This window comes from Balaenoptera borealis, assembly GCF_965194805.1.
Source record: "Balaenoptera borealis genome assembly, chromosome: 20".
Taxonomy (NCBI): Eukaryota; Metazoa; Chordata; class Mammalia; order Artiodactyla; family Balaenopteridae; genus Balaenoptera; species Balaenoptera borealis.
The window spans coordinates 30,955,466-30,975,474 of NC_138879.1; the positions used below are offsets into that span (position 1 = coordinate 30,955,466).

Genomic DNA, 20,009 nt, shown 5'->3' on the forward strand with positions numbered 1-20,009 from the left:
GTTTTTCCTTAACTGGAGATGATCATTGTAAACATTTTAAAACTTATATATAACTAAGAGTAATTTTTATAGTTTTGTGGTTTTTTCCTGTTAATATTATAACATTTGTACTTTCCAGTTAAACATTGTCTATAAAATACAAGAAATAAAACGTGTAGAGTTATTTCCCCACTTGAGATTGTCATTGTCCGTAACAATTGCATACTAAGCATGCTGGCAACCATCTTGACTTTGCATTTGGATTCCAGTGGAAATCTAAAAAGAGATACAGAGTAAGTAAAATAAAGCTTTATATTTTTTGAAATGTTATTATTTAATACAGCTAAATCTGACTAAAATTTTCAAAAAGTTTTCATATAAAGTCTCAAAGGGAAACTCCCAAAAATATATATCATAAATGTCTGAAATAGTCATTGATATTAAAATTTCTGAGATTAAAATAAATTGTTCTATTTGGTAAAATCCACCAAATCTCTCTCCCTCCTTTTCTCTCTCATTCTCTCTCTCACTACATGGTAGTGTTTTATTGTTGTCATCATCATTATATTTTTCTCATTTGTTCCACACTGACTAAAAACATCTGTCTGGGTTTCTATTTCAGATCCCTGATTATCTTTGGCAAAATAAATCAATTATTATGATGTGGGTCAGGTAAGATATACTTCATTATGGACTTGGGTTTGTCAACTCTTTCTTTTGCACTAATTCCATTTGATGTGTAGGTTGCTTGTCTAGTCTGCAATTTGAATAATAAAGGCAAGGCATTGGGGTCAGAGGTGGAGAGCAAGAATTGAGGAAACAGTTAAAGAGATATTTAGAAGACAAATTGAAAGGAATTAGAGTAGTCAAATATCTGGAGTATCTGAACATAGAAAGCACTTGAGTACTTGTTCTTATTACCATACCTGGATAATATTTTGATGCAAATTTGAACAAAATGAAATCTTTATATTTATATGATATCATATGAATATAAAGATTTTTATCATTACAAAAGAATATATGCTTGCTGTCAAAAATTTGCACAACATAGAAATGTGGAAAGGAGCAAAAGCAAATAACCCCATTTTCACACCCCAAAGAAGATCCACTATTAGCGGTTTGGTCATTGTAATCATTTTTTTTTTTCCACGTTGCAGAATCTTATGAACTACAAAACAAGGTACTTGAATTTACATGAATGGTAATAAAATACAATTTAGATGTAGGGAGTTGCAGGAATAAAGCAAATGCTTATATTGTATTATACATGACAGATAGAAAGACACGTTTTGTTTTGCTTTCCTAAAATGTATTCCTTATTCCTGAAGGAGTCTGTTATCCTGTGCTACAGTCATATAAATAATCTAGTGCTTCAGATGTCCATCTAAGGCTGTTGGGGAAGCAAGAACTCTCTATCAGTTCCCTCTGGGCTTACACTAAGACATCGCAGTGCAGTCACTTCAAAGCTAACAAGAGCACTGCCGCGCGGCTCCATGCATGGATAGAGGCTCAAGAGCACAGTTTGATGATGTTTGTGAGACAGATGTGCCTGTGCATTAAGCACAACTTGACAGTTAACAGATGATGAACTATCTTTTCAATCACAATGTTGCCAAAAAAATATTCATGGTAACGTGCTTTCCTAGTCTCCCAACTCTTTTTGAGAGTGGTAAGGTTGAGAGAGCACGAGGAGACTGAATAAACTTCTGACGATATCCACATTGTTATGCAGTGGAAATTGAACTGCACTTTTCTTTACCTTAATCATAATTCAGCATCTTCATAATCTCAGGTGAATAAAAAACAAATGATGAAAGACAATGAAAAAATTCCACAGACATATTATTTCAACTACTCTCCAACTCTCTCCCTGCCCAGCAGTTTTTAAAGTGAAAGGAATTAGTAGAGTCTATGTCTACACTCCACCAGCTGGATGCAGATCTGTTCCCTCATTGCCTTCAAGTATTTTCAGGAAAGGTATCTCTGATCACCCTTACACTTCACCATCTAGCCCCTTTCCTTACTCAATTTTTTCCATAGTATTTATCTTCTTCTATTACACTTTTATTTGTATTTATTTTACCTTTTATCTGCCCCCTCATACACACACTAGCATGTAAGCTCCACGAGGGCAGGAGTTTTTATCTACAGTACTATTTTTCAATAGGCACATCATTTAGAATAGTACCTGATGCATTGTAGATGATTAACAAATATTTGTTGAATGAATTAAACTTAGTTTTCATCAACTAAAACATGATTGAAGTATTAAATTTATAATAAAATGATTACAAATGGTTACAGATCTGTATATTTGTTTAGATGTTTTTATACAGCCTAGTATGCAATCTGCAACTAAAAACAATTTTACTTCTTCCTTTCTCAATCTGATGCTTTTATTTCTGTTCTTGCCTTACTGCATAACTGGGTCCTTTAGCACAGTACTGAATATGAGTGGTAAGAAGAGATATCCTTGAATTATTCCAGAACTTATGGGCAAAGGATCCAGACTTTTACCATTGACATGATACCTATAAGATTTTACAGATGACCTTCAATCAGATTAAAGAAGGCTCCCCTATACCTAGATTCCAGAAAACTTTTATCAGAAATGGATGGTGGATTTTGACTCCTTTTGTGTGCTTATTGAGATAATCTGATAATCCTTTTTTTTTAGTTTGTTAATATGGTGAATTGCATTATTGATTTCCCCTATATTATTATTGTGGTAAAATACAAACAACACTAGCCATCTTAACCATTTCTATGTGTACAGCTCAGTGGTATTATGTACATTCATAATGTTATTCAGCCATCAGCACCATCCATATCCATAACTCTTTTCATCTTGTGAAACTAAAACTGTACCCATTAAACAATAATTCCCCATTCCCCTCTCCCCCCAGCCACTATGAACCACCATTCTATTTCTGTTTCCATGACTGTGGCTACTCATGTTGAGTACCTCATGTAAGTGGAAGCATATAATATTTGTCTTTTTGTAACTGGCATATTTAAATTAACATAATGGCCTCAAGGTTTATCCATATCGTAGCCTATGTCAGAATTCCCTTCCTTTTTAAGAATGAATACTATTCCACTTTATAAATATACCACATTTTGCTTATCCATAGATCCATCAATGGAACCTTAGTTTTCTTCTGCATTTTAGCTATTGTGAATAATGCTGCTATGAATATAAGTGTGCAAATCTAATAATGTGGTAACTCTGGAAATCAGATTCTTCCCCTTTACCAGGTTTTGTTGTTTTGTGTTTTGTATATTGTTACTGTTTTTTGATTGCTGTAGGCTATCTTAGCCTAGGATCGGTCTTGGTGCTTAGGATCAGTGCTTAGGATCAGTCTGTGGTGTAAATTTAAGGTCTTCTCAGGTGTTTTCTCAGGCTTTCCCTTGGGTATGTGTGGTAACTTTCTAATTTTCCTCTTACATGCAATTGCTTTTGAATGACCTAATCTTTAACATCTGACCCCTAAAAGAGGGAAGGGAGAAAAATAAACAGGAAGGGAAGGGCACTGGTCCTTTAAATCCTCTAGAAGTCACTTTAACCATCTGAGGAGGAGCTTGCAACAATGGGGGAGCTGCAACAACAATATCTGCCCACCCTTTTGGCCATGGCTCTGTGATCAGAAGTAGCAATCAGGGATCAGAGAACAGATTACCAATATTTGTAGTACAGGGTCCTTTTTGTTCATCCTGGATCCTGCAAACTTTGTGCAAGCTGCTCAGAGAACATGTTCACAGCTGCTTGCCACATAGCTGAGGGCAGGGGTGTTAAAATCCGCTACTGTGTTAAGAGCTGAAATTGACTGAAATTAACCACCATTTACAGGCATACCTCATTTTATTGCATTGCACTTTATTGCACTTCTCAGATATTACATTTTTTACAAACTGTAGGTTTGAGGCAAGACAGCATCAAGCATGTCAGTGCTATTTTTCCAACAGCATTTGCTCACTTCATGTCTGTGTCACTTTTTTGGTAATTCTCACAATATTTCAAACTTTTTCATTATTTTTATATTTGTTATGGTAATCTGTGATTAGCGATCTTTGATGTTACCATTGTAATTATTTTGGGACACCACAAACTGCACCATATAAGACAGCGAACTTAGTTGATAAATGCCATGTATGAATACATGAATGATAAGAAAGTGAAGCAGCCTTATTGCTGAGTTGAAAAAAGTTTGGTGATCTGGATAGATGATCAAACTAGCCACAACATTTCTAAAGCTTAATCCAGAGCAAGGCCCTACTCTTTCTAACTTTATGAAGGCTCAGAGAGGTGATGAAGCTACAGAAGAAAATATGAAGCTAGCAGAGGTTGGTTCATTAGGTTTAAAGAAACAAACCATTTCTATAAATCAAAGTGCAAGAATGAAGTAGCAAGTACTGATGTAGAAGGTGAAGCAAGTTATCCAGAAGACCTAGCTAAGATAATTAATGAAGGTAACTACACTACACAGTGGATTTTCAGTGTAGATGAAACAGCCTTATATTGGAAGAAGATGCCATCTAGGTCATTCATAGCTAGAGGGGAGAAGTCAATGCCTGGCTTCAAAGCTTCAAAAGACAGGCTGAATCTCTTATTAGGGACTAATGTAGCTGGTGATTTTAAGTTTAAGTCAATTTTCATTTATCATTCTGAAAATCCTAGGACCTTTAAAAATTATGTTAAATCTACTCTGTCTGTGCTCTATAAATGAAGCAACAAAGCCTGGATGACAGCACATTTGTTGACAACAAGACTTACTGAATATTTTAAGCCCACTGTTGAGATATACTGCTCAGAATAAAAGATTATTTTCAAAATATCACTGCTCATTGACAATGCACCTGGTGGACCAAAAGCTCTGATGGAGATGTATAATAAGATTAATGTTGTTTTCATGCCTGCTAACACAGCATCCATTCTGCAGTGCATGGATCAAGGAGTCATTTTGACTTTCAAGACTTAGTCTTTAAAAAATACATTTTGTAAGGTTACAGATACCATGGACAGTGATTCCTCTGCCAGATCTGGGAAAAGTAAATTGAAAATCTTTTGGAAAGGATTCACCATTCTAGATACCAATAAAACCATTCACAATTCATGGGAAGAGGTCAAAATGTTAACATTAACAAGAATTTGGAAGAAGTTGATTTCAACCTTCATGGATGACTTTGAGGGGTTCAAGACTTCAGTGGAGGATGGAGCCTGAAGTTGTGACTGAATTGTTCCAATCTCATAATAAAACTTTAATGAATAAGGAGTTGCTTCTTACGGGTAAGCGAAGAAAGTGGTTTCTGAGATAGAATCTACTCCTGGTGAAGATGTTATGAAGATGATTGAAATGACAACAAAGGATTTAGACTATTACATAAACTTAGTTAATAAAGCAATGGCAGGGTTTGAGAGGATTGGCTTCAATTTTGAAAGGAGTTCTACTGTGGATAAAATGTTGTCTAACAGCATTGTATGATGTAGAAAAATTGTTTGTGAAAGGAAGAGTCAATTAATGCTGTAAACTTCATGTTGTGTTATTCTAAGATATTGTCACTGTCAGCCCAACCTTCAGCAACCACCACACTGATCAGTTAGCAGGCATTAACACTGAGGCAAGATACTCCACCAACAAAAAGATTACAACTCACTGAAGGCTCAACTGATGGTTAGCATCTTTTAGCAATACTTTTTAATTAAAGTACATACCTTTTTTAGACATAATGCTATTGCACATTTAAACATTACAGTATAGTATAAAGATAACTCAATATCTCTGAGGTATGCCTGCACTTTCCAAGTCTTCCCCTGGAAGTTGTAAGCTTTCAATAGACTCCAGAGTTCCAAAATAGTTACAGCAGACAGATTCTTCCAGTGCAAATGCTGTCTAGGTAGGGAAACAGATTTCTGGTGTTTCCTACTCCACCATCTTCCCAGAATCCTCTTTCACATTATTTCTTTTGAATGTTAATTTTACACTCCTTAGTTGAATACCATTTAATCATGATGTAACATTCATTTTGCATACTGTTGAATTCAATTCACTGAAATTTTGTTTAGACATTTTGAACCTATGTTTATAAAAGATTTTAGTCTGTAGTTTATTTTTGTGATATGTTTTTGTCCGGTGATGATGACCTCGGAATGAGTTAGTTGGCAAGTATTTCTTGATTTTCAATTTTCTGGCAAATTCATACTGCTATGTAGGTTTTATTTCCCCTTTTCCCTCTGTTTCTTTCTTACTTTTTCTAATGGTAGTTTTCTTTTTTAAGAACCTAAGTTTTTATGTTTGTTTATTTTGCTACTACTTATTTTTAAATATGGGGAAGTCTTCCCAAATAAGTGATATTTTGTGAACACTATATGTAAAGGAGGAGGCAGGGGAATACCTTGGCTCACAAACCAACCTTTATTCGAATCAGGGTTTCAGTGTATCTAATAGATAGTTACTCTTTGTTTTGGTTGACAAAGATGAATAACTATAAGTAGGTTTCCAGATTTAGCAAACAAAAATACAGAATACCCTTAAAGTTGAATTTCAGAAAAAAAATAAGTAGCTTTGTGTGTGTGTGTGTGTGTGTGTGTGTGTGTGTAAGAATGTCTCACGCAATATTTGGAATACACTTCTACCTTTTATTAAATCTGAAATTCAAATTTAACTGGGTATTCTCTCTCTATATATATACATATTTTTTCTGAAAACCCTACTCATAGGGCCACTTACCACTCACAAATTGCCTATGTAATGTGACACATATGGCCAGATGACATACCTATGAGTATCCTTCTTTATGCCACACCTCCTTCAGCGCTGCCTCCTTGGCACACTGTGGGTTCAAACAGGAGGTAGAGAGGCTTCACAGTTGGACAACTCACACTGGACCCACACAGTACTTCTAGCTTCTGCCCCTCTTTAGGTACTGCCTACTTTGGAGATAGCTGTTCTTTCACAACACTACCTGCTTTTTAAAAATTGTATTTTCTTTTTTTACTATACTTTGCTACACTTCATGCTTAGTGTTAATTTTCTTTTTAAGTACTTACTATTATCACCGAAGACGGAATTTCTATTTCTATTTCTTCCTTTTTTCTTTCTTATTGCTTTCAGAACTGTGTTGAGAAAAGTTTATTGTCAATTTATACCTGGATCTCTGTATATTCTATTTAATAGTTTCATCAGTATCTATTTAATTTAATCCTCTCTTTTGGTACCTTTGTATTTTTCCATTTCCTATAGATTATATTTGTTAAAAACATGTCTATTATTTTTCAGTGTGCCAGGTTTTAGAATTCTTTATGTATTTTTCTGAGCCCTGTTGACCCCTCAGGCCACACTTTATAGTTTTAATATAGTTTTTTTAAAATCTTCATTATTTCCCCCCAATATTACATTGCTCTTGGGTTTGGTTTTATTTTTGTTATTACTTTACTTATTTTACCCACTTTTTGAAAAATGGAAATACTCAAAACTATTAGTTATCTATGAGAAAGGATTGATATTCTATTAATTTGAATATACAGTATTATTATTTTTATTCCCCTTCCAAAGTCTCTTATTATGGTGTAAATTTGTGTTTAACAAAATAATTATTATAGCGGTATCCCCCATCCTAAATTCTAGGAAATTAAATATTTTTAACTTAAATTTTATTATACTAGAACTTGCTTATTTCTTAGTTTTTGCATTGTGCCCAGAGAATATGAAATGTAGAATTTTTTTTTATTTTACTGACTTTTCTTTTTGGTAAGTAAATAGTAGGAAAGTAGTTCTAATAAAATATCTTAGAAAAAAAATGGCCAAACTTTTTCCCTTTTATTACTTTACCATTTTTGGAAAAAAATCTTCCTATAATTTCAGAGGCACTACCTGATCTCCTTTCCTCAGTGTATCTTATATTTCAGAAGATAAACATCTAAACCAAAATGAACTAATTCAGGGAGAGTAGGAAATCAGTATCACCCCTGGTAATTTAAAATTAAGACATGAAGAAACTATGCCAGTGTGCTAACTTCTGGGAATGAAAGGTAAGTTATAATAAGGTAGAATTGGGGGATATCTCTATTGGAAATTGCTGAAAAACAAACAATCTGAAAACAACATATTCAAACAATATTCATGTTTTTAAACTTATGATAATTTAGGGTCAGCAAATCATGTGCTTCTTGTGTTGGTTTGACTCTATTATGAACATTTGATCAGCTGTGAATCAGGTTGGTAACTCTGTTTCTGGGGCATGGCTAGCTGGATCACCTTCCTTCTCTTCCCTTTGTCTTATTTCTATATGACTCATATCCTTCCAGCAGCCTAGTATAGCATGTTCTCATGGCAAGGGTGAAGCATAAGTGCAAGCAAGCCCCAAAGCGTAAGAAATCATGCTGAACCTGCAAAGTCTTCTGTGGCTTAGGCTCAGAACTTGTAAACATAGTCACCTCTGCCATGTTCTATTAGCCAAAACAAGTAGAAATGCCATCCCAGAGTCAGAGTATAGATGGTAAAATACAGAATTACAGGGCAAAAAGTATAGATACAAAAGGGAAATTAATTCATGCCAGAATAGTAGTTAATTACCACAGTCTTCCCTCTAGAATCAATTACCACACTGTTTCCTCTAATCTTTGGTAACCTTCTCAACCACTCCTTCTCAAGAGCTGCAAAAGTCTCATCTTATCTAACAATGTCTTCAGGCTCAAAACCCAAGAATTCATGGTTTATATTTACTCTAAATGTGGATATCCTTGATATGGAGAGCTATGAACTAAGTAAACAAGTTACCCACCCCTCTTCCATCCCCCAACACATAATAGAGTAGTGGAACAGGGAAAGCCAAGAAACTAGAATTAAAAATTCTCATTTAAAAAGAGGATGAGTAAAAGGCACATATCAGTTCCTGGTCCTTAGCCATTCTGAAATTCTGTGGGCAAACATCTTCAAGTCTTGCAATTTGGGGGATGGAAAAGACTCTTGATTAGGCTCTGGGTCTACATCTTGTCTTACACTGTGTTCTGCAGCTACATTCAATTTGAGTTGTTGAGCCCATTTCTTTCTAGTAACAACTTAATATTTTACCGCCTTAAGATGCTGGGTAAGTCATGTATAGACAAAAATGTTACAGGGCCAAGTTTGTGGATAAAGACACTTTATATTATATAGGGCTACCAAATAAATAGTCACAATATTTAAAATTGAGCTTGTGTTAACCTTGAAAAGAAGTCAGTCACCATAACAAATAAATAAGAAGATGGACCTCTGAGAGAACTCTCAGTGAGACATAAGGCAAGTATGACCCAAGTGCAATAAAGGGTACAGAGTGTGTGGTTAGGTTTTCTAGTTTCTGGGTTAAGTCCCTCATGAGGCTTCATTACATTCCTTTCCTTTGGCTCCAAAACAAAACCAAAAAAAACCCCCTTATTCCTTTTCTTACCCTCATTCTTTTCTGTAAGCTAATTTTGGCAACATCTTAAACTAACCAACATGTACTTAAATCCACTGTTAAAATACATAGAAATATGTTCTTCTCCTATTTGAATCCTAGATATGTTGCAAGTTTTCCTCTTTTTAATTGGTCTCTTTGGGCATAGTAATGGAAATATGCTAGTAAGAAACCATGTTAACAAAGTCTACAAAATTTTATTTATATTATTATTACTAGTGTAATATGTATCTGCATTAAAAAATAAACTACAAAAAAGGTGGTTTCCTATGGTAGTTCCTGAGTGGTTGTACTATGAATTGTTTGTTTACATTTTGTCAAACTTAAAAATAAAATGGCCAGTTATATTACCAGCAAAAGTGAGTTAATTTGCAGATGGCAGAGGAATTGTAATCCAAGACATGCAAACTATGGCAAACCATAGGCAAGTCCAGAGAAAAAGGAGATGAACATTACTTTATAGAGAAAAAGAGGAAATTGGAATGGACTGCTTTGAACACAAGTGCGTTGGAAGAAAGTGAGAGTTCAGGATGGTGATGGTTTCTCATTTGCTGAGCTATTGCTCGGCAAAGAGAATATCTTCTTTACTCCTACTTGGGAAGTAAAGTAAGCATTTTTCAGTCCAGGAATTAATGTAAGCTCCAAGGGAAGGTATGTGTATGACAGCTCCCCTTTCAGGGCTTCCCAACTCCATTTTAAATAAAATTTTCATGGTTTCCTTTTTACCCATATTTACTTTTAACTGAGGATCACCCACAGATTCTTGGTGTTCAGTTCAGTTAGGTTCGTCAGTCCTACATATCCTTGAAATTCCACAAAAACAAGACAGAGGCTGTTCTTATTACCAAAGGAAATTCACTTGTGCCTCCTTTCTCTCTTCTCTGTCATTTGTATTGCAACCATTTCCTGTCTTTGAGCATCATCAATTAGTTTCACCTGTTTTTGGAGGTTATAGAAATGAAATAATACAGTTGGTCGTATCTCTCTCTCTCTGTGTGTGTGTGTGTGTGTGTGTGTGTGTGTGTGTGTGTAGCTTCTTTTGTTCAGTGTAATGATTTGGGGATTTATCCATGACATTGTTTCATTAATTTGGAAAGTTCATAGCCATTATCTCTTGAAATATGTTCTCTGCTCCATTTTCACTTTCATTGCCTTCTGAGGATACCATTACATACATGTTAGACGATATGATTTCCTACAGATCTTAGACACTCTGTCCTATTTGTTCACACATGTTTTCTCCTTAAGTTAAACTTTCTATTGCTCTGTATTCAAATTATCTAGTTCTTTTCTCTACTGAATCCATTTGTAACATTCCACTTTATTATTATTTTTTTAAAATTTCCTTGTGTCTGCTAATATCCTGCTCTGTTTCCCATCTTCAGATGTGGTTTATTTATAGTTGTGGGAAACCACACACATATTAGTGGAAATCTGTTTCTTAACTCTCCTATTCTGCACACCAGCCTTCACCATATTTGTCACTAAGCAAATTGTGAAGACCGAAGGGAGAGTTGGTGAATGGTGCAGACTTGTTCTATGTTTGACATTCCCTGGAATTTTAATTTTTCATGTAAGCCAATATGTACCGTAAAAGTACATGAGAGAGGACCTTCAAGATGGCCGAGGTGTAACACGTGGAGATCACATTCCTCCCCACAAATACAACAAAAATACATCTACATGTGGAACAACTCCTACAGAACACCTACTGAACACTGGCAGAAGACCTCAGACTTCCCCAAAGGAAAGAAAGTCCCTATATAACAGCGTAGGACAAAAGAAAAAAGAAAAAACAGAGTCAAAAGAATAGAGACTGGACCTGCACCTCTGGGAGGGAACTGTGAAGGAGGAAAAGTTTCCAGGCACTAGGAATCCCCTTCACTGGTGGAAACAGGGGGTGAGTAGGGGGGAAGCTTCAGAGCCATGGAGGAGAGTGCAGCAACAATGGTGCAGAGGGCAAAGCGGAGAGATTCCTGCACAGAGGATGGGTGCCGACCAGCACTCACCAGCCTGAGAGGTTGTCTGCTCAGCCACTGGGGTGGGGGTGGTGGAGGCTGCCAGCTGAGGCTCGGGCTTTGGAGGTAAGACCCCAGGGAGAGGACTGGGGTTGGCTGTGTGAAGACAGCCTGAGGATGCTAGTACACCACAGCTAGCCGGGAGGGAGACCAGAAAAATGTCTGGAACTGCCTAAGAGGCAAGAGACCATTGTTTCAAGGTGCATGAGAAGAGCATATTCAGAGCAACACCTAAACAAGCTCCAGACAAGGGCGCGAGCCAAAGCTATCAGCACAGACCCCAGACACAGGTATGAAACACTAAGTCTGCTGCTGAAACCACCAAGAATACTGTGTTCAAGAGGAGGTCACTATCCACACCTCCCTTCCCAGGAGGCTGTGCAGCCCACCGCTACCAGGGTCCCGTGATCCAGGGACAACTTCCCCAGGAGAACACATGACATACCTCAGGCTTTTGCAACGTCACGCCAGCCCCTGCCGCCACAGACTGGCCCTGCATTCTGTATCCTTCCCTCTCCCCAGCTTGAGTGAGCCAGAGCTCCCCTAATAACCTGCTAATTTAACCCCATTATGTCTGGGAAGGGAACAGACGCCACAGGGCGACCTACAGGCAGAGGAGGGGCCAAATCCAAAGATGAACACCAGGAGCTGTACTAACAAAGAGGAAAAAGGGAAATTTCTCCCTGCTGCCTCAGGAGCAGTGGATTAAATCTCCATAATCAACTTGATGTACCCTGCATCTGTGGAATACCTGAATAGACAATGAACCATCCCAAAGTTGAGGTGGTGGACATTGGGAGCAACTGTAGACTTGGGGTTTGCTGTATGTGACTAACTAGTTTCTGATTTTTATCTTAGTATAGCTTTTAGTGTTTGTTATAATTGGTGGATTTGTTTGTTGGTTTGGTTGTTCTCTTCATTTTTTTTATTACTTTTTATTTTAAACATATTTTTTATTCTAATAATTTTATTTTATTATTATTTTTTCTTTCTTTCTTTTTTCTCCCTTTTCTTCTGAGCCCTGTGGCTGACAGGGTCTTGCTGTTCCAGCCTGGTGTCAGGCCTGTGCCTCTGAGGTGGGAGAGCCAAGTTCAGGACATTGGACAACCAGAGACCTCCAGGCACAATGTAATATCAATTGGCAAAAACTCTCCCAGAGATCTCTGTCACAATGCTAAGACCCAGCTCCACTCAACGAATAGCAAACTCCAGTGCTAGACACCCCATGCCAAACAACTAGCAAGACAGGAACACAACCCAATCCATTAGCAGAGAGGCTGCCTAAAATCATAGTAAGTTCACAAACACCTCAAAACACACCACCAGAAGCAGACCTGCCACCAGAAAGACAAGATCCAGCCCCACCCACAAGAACACAAGCACCAGTCCCCTATACAAGGAGGCCTACACAGCTCACTGAACCAACCTCACCCACTGGGGGCAGACAACAAAAACAACAGGAACTACAAACCTCTAGCCTGCAAAGAGGAGACCCCAAACACAGTAAGTTAGGCAACATTAGAAGACAGAGAAATACACAGCAGATGGAAGATCAAGGTAAAAACCGACCAGACCAAACAAATGAAGAAGAAATAGGGAGGCTATCTGAAAAATAATTCAGTGTAAGAGTACAGATGATCCACAATCTTGGAAATAGAATGGAGAAAATACAAGAAACGTTTAACAAGGACCTAGAAGAACTAAAGAGCAAACAAACAATGAGGAACAACACAATAAATGAAATTAAAAATTCTCTTTAAGGAATCAAGAGCAGAATAACTGAGGCGGAAGAATGATAAGTGACCTAGAAGATAAAATAGTGGAAATAACTAGCGAAGAGCAGAATAAAGAAAAAAGAATGAAAAGAAATGAGGACAGTCTGAGAGAACTCTAGGAACATTAAATGCATAAACATTCGAATTACAGGGGTCCCAGAAGAACAAGAGTAAAAAAAAAAGGGTCTGAGAAAATATTTGAAGAGACTATAGTTGAAATCTTCCTAATATGTGATAGGAAATAGTAAATCAAGTGCAGGAAGTGCAGACAGTCCCATATAGGATAAATCCAAGGAAAAAACGTGTTGACATATATTAATCAAACTATCAAAAATTAAATACAAAGGAAAATACTAAAAGCAACAAGGGAAAAGCAACAAATAATATAAGGGAATGCCCTTAAGGTTATCAGCTGATCTTTCAGCAGAAACCCTGCAAGCCAAAAAGGAGTGGCAGGGCATATTTAAAGTTATGAAAGAGAAAAAACTATAACCAAGATTACTCTACCCTGCAAGGATCTCATTCAGATTTGATGGAGAAATTAAAACCTTTACAGACAATCAAAAGATAAGAGAATGCAACACACCAGACCACCTTTACAACAAATGCTAAAGGAATTTCTATAGGCAGGAAACACAAGAGAAGGAAAGACGTACAAAAACAAACACAAAACATTTAAGAAAATCGTAATAGGAACATATACTGATAATTACCTTAAATGTAAGTGGATTAAATGCTCCAAGCCAAAAGACACAGACTTGCTGAATGGATACAAAACCAAGACCCATATATATGCTGTCTACAAGAGACTCACTTCAGACCTAGGGACACATACAGACTGAAAGTGAGGGAATGGAAAAAGATATTCCATGCAAATGGAAATCAAAAGAAAGCTGAAGTAACAATTCTCATATCAGACAAAATAGACTTTAAAATAAAGACTATTACAAGAGACAAAGAAGGACATTACATAATTATCAAGGGATCAATCCAAGAAAAAGATATAACAACCGTAAATATTTATGCACCCAACATAGGAGCACCTCAATGCATAAGGCAAATGCTAACAACCATGAAAGGGGAAATCAACAGAAACACAATAATAGTAAGGAGACTTTAACACCCCACTTTCACCAATGTACAGCTCATCCAAAATGAAAATAAATAAGGAAACACAAGCTTTAAATGACACATTAAACAAGATGGACTTAATTGATATTTATAGGACAGTTTATCCAAAAACAACAGAATACACTTTCTTCTCAAGTGCTCATGGAACATTATCCAGGATAGATCATATCTTGGGTCACAAATCAAGCCTTGGTAAGTTAAAGAAACTTGAAATTGTAGCAAGTATCTTTTCCAACCACAACGCTATGACACTAGATATCAATTACAGGAAAAAAACTGTAAAAAATACTAAAACATGGAGGCTAAACAATACACTACTAAATAACCAAGAGATCACTGAAGAAATCAAATTGGAAATAAAAAAAAAATACGTAGAAACAAATGACAATGAAAACACGATGACCCAAAACCTATGGGATGTAGTAAAAGCAGTTATAAGAGGGAAGTTTATAGCAATACAATCCTACCTCAAGAAAGAATAAAAATCTCAAATAAACAACCTAAACTTACAACAAAAGCAATTAGAGAAAGAAGAACAAAAAACCTCAAAGTTAGCAGAAGGAAAGAAATCATAAAAATCAAATCACAAATAAATGAAAAAGAAATGAAAGAATTGATAGCAAAGATCAATAAAACTAAAAGCTGGCTCTTTGAGAGGATAAACAAAATTGATATACCATTAGGCAGACTCATCAAGAAAAAAAGGGAGGAGACTCAAATCAATAGAATTAGAAATGAAAAAGGAGAAGTAACAACTAACACTGCAGAAACACAAAGCATCATGAGAGATTACTCCAAGCAATTATATGCCAATAAAATGGACAACGTTGAAAAAATGGACAAATTCTTAGAAATGCACAACCTTCCGAGACTGAATCAGGAAGAAATAGAAAATATAGACAGACCAACCACAAACACTGAAATTGAAACTGTGATTAAAAATCTTCCAACAAACAAAAGCCCAGGACCAGATGGTTTCACAGGCAAATTCTGTCAAACATTTAGGGAAGAGCTAACTCTTATTCTTCTCAAACTCTTCCAAAATATAGCAGAGAGAGGAACACTCCCAAAGTCATTCTACGGGGCCACCATCACCCTGATACCAAAACCAGACAAAGATACTACAAAAAAAGAAAATTACAGACCAATATCACTGATGAATATAGATGCAGAAATCCCCAAAAAATAATAGCAAACAGAATCCAACAGCACATTAAAAGGGTCATACACCATGATAAAGTGGAGTTTTTCACAGGAATGCAAGGATTCTTCAATTTACACAAATCAATCAGTGTGATACACCATATTAACAAATTGAGGTGGAAAAACCATATGATCACCTCAATAGATGCAGAAAAAGCTTTTGACAAAATTCAACACCAATTTATGATAAAAACTCTCCAGAAAGTAGGCACAGAGATAACTTACCTCAACATAATAAAGGCCATATATGAAAAACCCATGGCCAACATCGTTCTCAATGGTGCAAAACTAAAACTATTTCCACTACAATCAGGAACAAGACAAGGTTGCCCACTCTCACCACTATTATTCAACATAGTTTTGCAAGTTTTAGCCAAAGCAATCAGAGAAGAAAAAGAAATAAAAGGAATCCATTTAGGTCTTTATTCCATTTTGAGTTTATTTTTGTGTATGGTGTTAGGGAGTGTACCCATTTCATTCTTTTACATGTAGCTGTCCAGTTTTCCCAGCACCACTTATTGAAGAGGCTGTCAGCAAAAGAAACCATAAACAAGACGAAAAGACAACCCTCAGAATGGGAGAAAATATTTGCAAATGAAACAACTGACAAAGGATTAATCTCCAAAATTTTCAAGCAGCTCATGCAGGTCAATATCAAAAAAAAAAAAAAAAATCAAACAACCCAATTGAAAAATGGGCAGAAGACCTAAATAGACATTTCTCCAAAGAAGATATACAGATTGCCAACTAACACATGAAAGTAACCTCAACATCATTAATCATTAGAGAAATGCAAATCAAAACTACAATGCGATATCATCTCACAGTGGTAAGAATGACCATCATCCAAAAATCTACAAACAAAAATCCTGGAGAGGGTGCAGAGAAAAGGGAACCCTCATATACTGTTGGTGGGAATGTAAATTGATACAGCCACTATGGAGAACAGTATGGAGGTTCCTTAAAAAACTACAAATAGAACTACCATACAAGCCAGCAATCCCACTACTGGGCATATACCCTGAGCAAACCATAATTCAAAAAGAGTCATGTGCCACAAAGTTCATTGCAGCACTATTTGCAATAGCCAGGACATGGAAGCAACCTAAGTGTCCATCGACAGATGAATGGATAAAGAAGATGTGACACATATATACAATGGAATATTACTCAGCTATAAAAAGAAACGAAATTGAGTTATTTGTAGTGAGGTGGATGGACCTAGAGTCTGCCATACAGAGTGAAGTAAGTCAGAAAGAGAAAAACAAATACCGCATGGTAACACATATATATGGAATCTAAAAAAAAAAAAAAAAAGGTCATGAAGAACCTAGTGGCAAGACGAGAATAAAGTTGAAGACCTACTAGAGAATGGACTTAAGGACATGGGGAAGGGGAAGGGTAAGCTGGGACAAAGTGAAAGAGTGGTAGCATATATACGGACATATATACACTACCAAATGTAAAATAGATAGCTAGTGGGAAGCAGTCACATAGCACAAGGAGATCAGTTCAGTGCTTTGTGACCAGCTAGAAGGGTGGGATAGGCAGGGTGGGAGGGAGGGAGATGCAAGAGGGAAGAGATATAGAGATATATGTATATGTATAACTGATTCACTTTGTTATAAAGCAGAAACTAACACACCATTGTAAAGCAATTATACTCCAATAAAAATGTTCAAAAAAATTTAAAAATTAAAAAAAATGAATAAAAGGAATCCAAATCAGAAAAGAAGAAGTAAAACTGTCACTGTTTGCGGATTATATAGTGCTATACATAGAGAATCTTATAGATGCTACCAGAAAACTACTAGAGCTAATCAATGAATTTCATAAAGTAGCAGGATACCAAGTTAATGCACAGAAATCTCTTGTATTCCTATCCACTAATGAAGAAAAATCTGAAAAACAAATTAAGGAAACACTCCCAATTACCATTGCAAGTAAAAGAATAAAATACCTAGGAATAAACCTACCTAACGAGACAAAAGACTTATATGCTGAAAACTATAAGACACTGATGAAAGAAATTAAAGGTGATACAAACAGATGGAGAGATATACCATGTTCTTGGATTGGAAGAATCAACATTGTGAAAATCACTATACAACCGAAAGCAATCTACAGATTCAGTGCAATCCCTATGAAATTACCACTGGCATTTTTCACAGAACTAGAACAAAAAATTTCACAATTTGTATGGAAACACAAAAGACTCCGAATAGCCATAGCAGTCTTGAGAAAAAAAAAGGAGCTGGAGGAATCAGGCTCCCTGACTTCAGACTATACTACAAAGCTACGGTAATCAAGACAGAATGGAAGTGGCACAAAAACAGAAATATACATCAATGGAGCAGGATAGAAAACCCTGAGCTAAACCCACGCACATATGTCATCTTATCTTTCATAAAGGAAGCAAGAATATACAATGGAGAAAAGACAGCCTCTTCAATAAGTGGTGCTGGGAAAACTAGACAGCTACATGTAAAAGACTGAAATTAGAACACTCCCTAACACCATACAGAAAAGTAAACTCAAAATGAATTAAAAATCAAAATGTAAGACCAGACACTATAAAACTCTTAGAGGAAAACATAGGAAAAACACTCTTTGACATAAACCACAGCAAGATCCTTTTTGACCCACCTCTTAGAGAATTGGAAATAAAAACAAAATTAAACAAATGGGAACTAATGAAACTTAAAAGCTTTTGCACTGCAAAGGAAACCATAAACAAGATGAAAAGACAACCCTCAGAATGGGAGAAAATATTTGACAAAGAAGCAACTGACAAAGGATTAATATTCAAAATATACAAGCAGCTCATGCAGCTCAATAACAAAAAAATAAACAATACAATCCAAAAATGGGAAGAAGACCTAAATAGATATTTCTCCAAGGAAGATATACAGATTTCTAACAAACACATAAAAGGTTGCTCAATGTCACTAATCATTAGAAAAATGCAAATCAAAACTACAATGAGGTATCCTCTCACACTTGTCCTAATGGCCATCATCAGAACATCTACAAACAATAAATGCTGGAGAGGATGTGGAGAAAAGGGAACACTTTTGCATTGTTGGTGGGAATATAAATTGATACAGCCACTATGGAGAACGGTATGGCAGTTCCTTAAAACCTAAAAATTGAACTACCATATGACCCGGCAATCCCACTACTGGGAATATACCCTGAGAAAACCATAATTCAAAAAGAGTCATGTACCACAATGTTCATTGCAGCACTATTTACAATAGCCAGGACATGGAAGCAACCTAAAAGTGTCCATTGACAGATGAATAGGTAAAGAAGATGTGGCACATATATACAATGGAGTATTACTCAGTCATAAAAGGGAACAAAACTAAGTTTTTTGTAGTGAGGTGGATGGACCTAAAGTCTGTCATACAGAGTGAAGTAAGTCAGAAAAAGAAAAACCAATACCGTATGCTAACACATATATATGGAATCTAAGAAAAAAATAATCGTTCTAAAGAACCTAGGGGCAGGACAGGCATAAAGATGCAGATGTAGAGTGGACTTCAGGACACAGGGAGCGGGAAGGCTAAGCTGGGACGAAGTGAGAGAGTGGCATTTACACATATACACTACCAAATATAAAATAGATAGCTCGTGGGAAGCTGCATGCCACAGGGAGATCATTTCAGTGCTTTGTGACCACCTAGAGGGGTGTGTTAAGGAGGGTTGTAGGGAGATGCAAGACAGAAGGGATATGGGGATATATGTATACATATAGCTGATTCACTTTGTTATACAGCAGAAACTAACACACCATTGTAAAGCAATTATACTGCAATAAAGATGTTAAAAAATAATTAGAAAGTACATGAAAATTTCAGCTGGTTTCTTCCTACTCCTGTTAATGGCAAATTCTTAATTCTCTTATCATTCTGCCAAAGATGTGTCCAGAGTCTCTTTCTTAGAAACACTCATCATTTTCTAAAGTTCATTTCATGGCTTCTTTGCATGTAGAACTCTTGGATGGGCTTAGAGAAACTATGTTTTTGTAGCTTGTTTGGCTTGTTTTTTTTTTTTTTTTTTGGCTGTGTTGGGTCTTCGTTTCTGTGTGAGGGCTTTCTCTAGTTGTGGCGAGCAGGGGCCACTCTTCATCATAGTGCGTGGGCCTCTCACTAGCGTGGCCTCTCTTGTTGTGGAGCACAGGCTCCAGACTCGCAGGCTCAGTAGTTGCAGCTCACAGGCCCAGTTACTCCACGGCATGTGGGATCTTCCCAGACCAGGGCTCGAACCCGTGTCCCCTGCATTGGCAGGCAGATTCTCAACTACTGCACCACCAGGGAAGCCCTGGCTGGTTTTTTTTGTTAGAGAAAAAGATACACTCTCTTGTGGTTTTCTCTGTCTTGATTAAAAGCTAAATATTCTACTTTTTACATTTGGTTTCCAAAAATTCTTCAGTTATCATAATGATAAGTAGAGTAAATAA

The 20,009-nt window shown here is 36.4% G+C and overlaps 1 long non-coding RNA gene across 1 annotated transcript in view; it reads left to right on the forward strand.

Moving 5' to 3' along the window:
* LOC309618327 overlaps nucleotides 1–20,009 on the forward strand; it is a 299,754-nt gene that overhangs the window by 141,290 nt on the left and 138,455 nt on the right. The gene's annotated exons all lie outside the window — the stretch shown is intronic.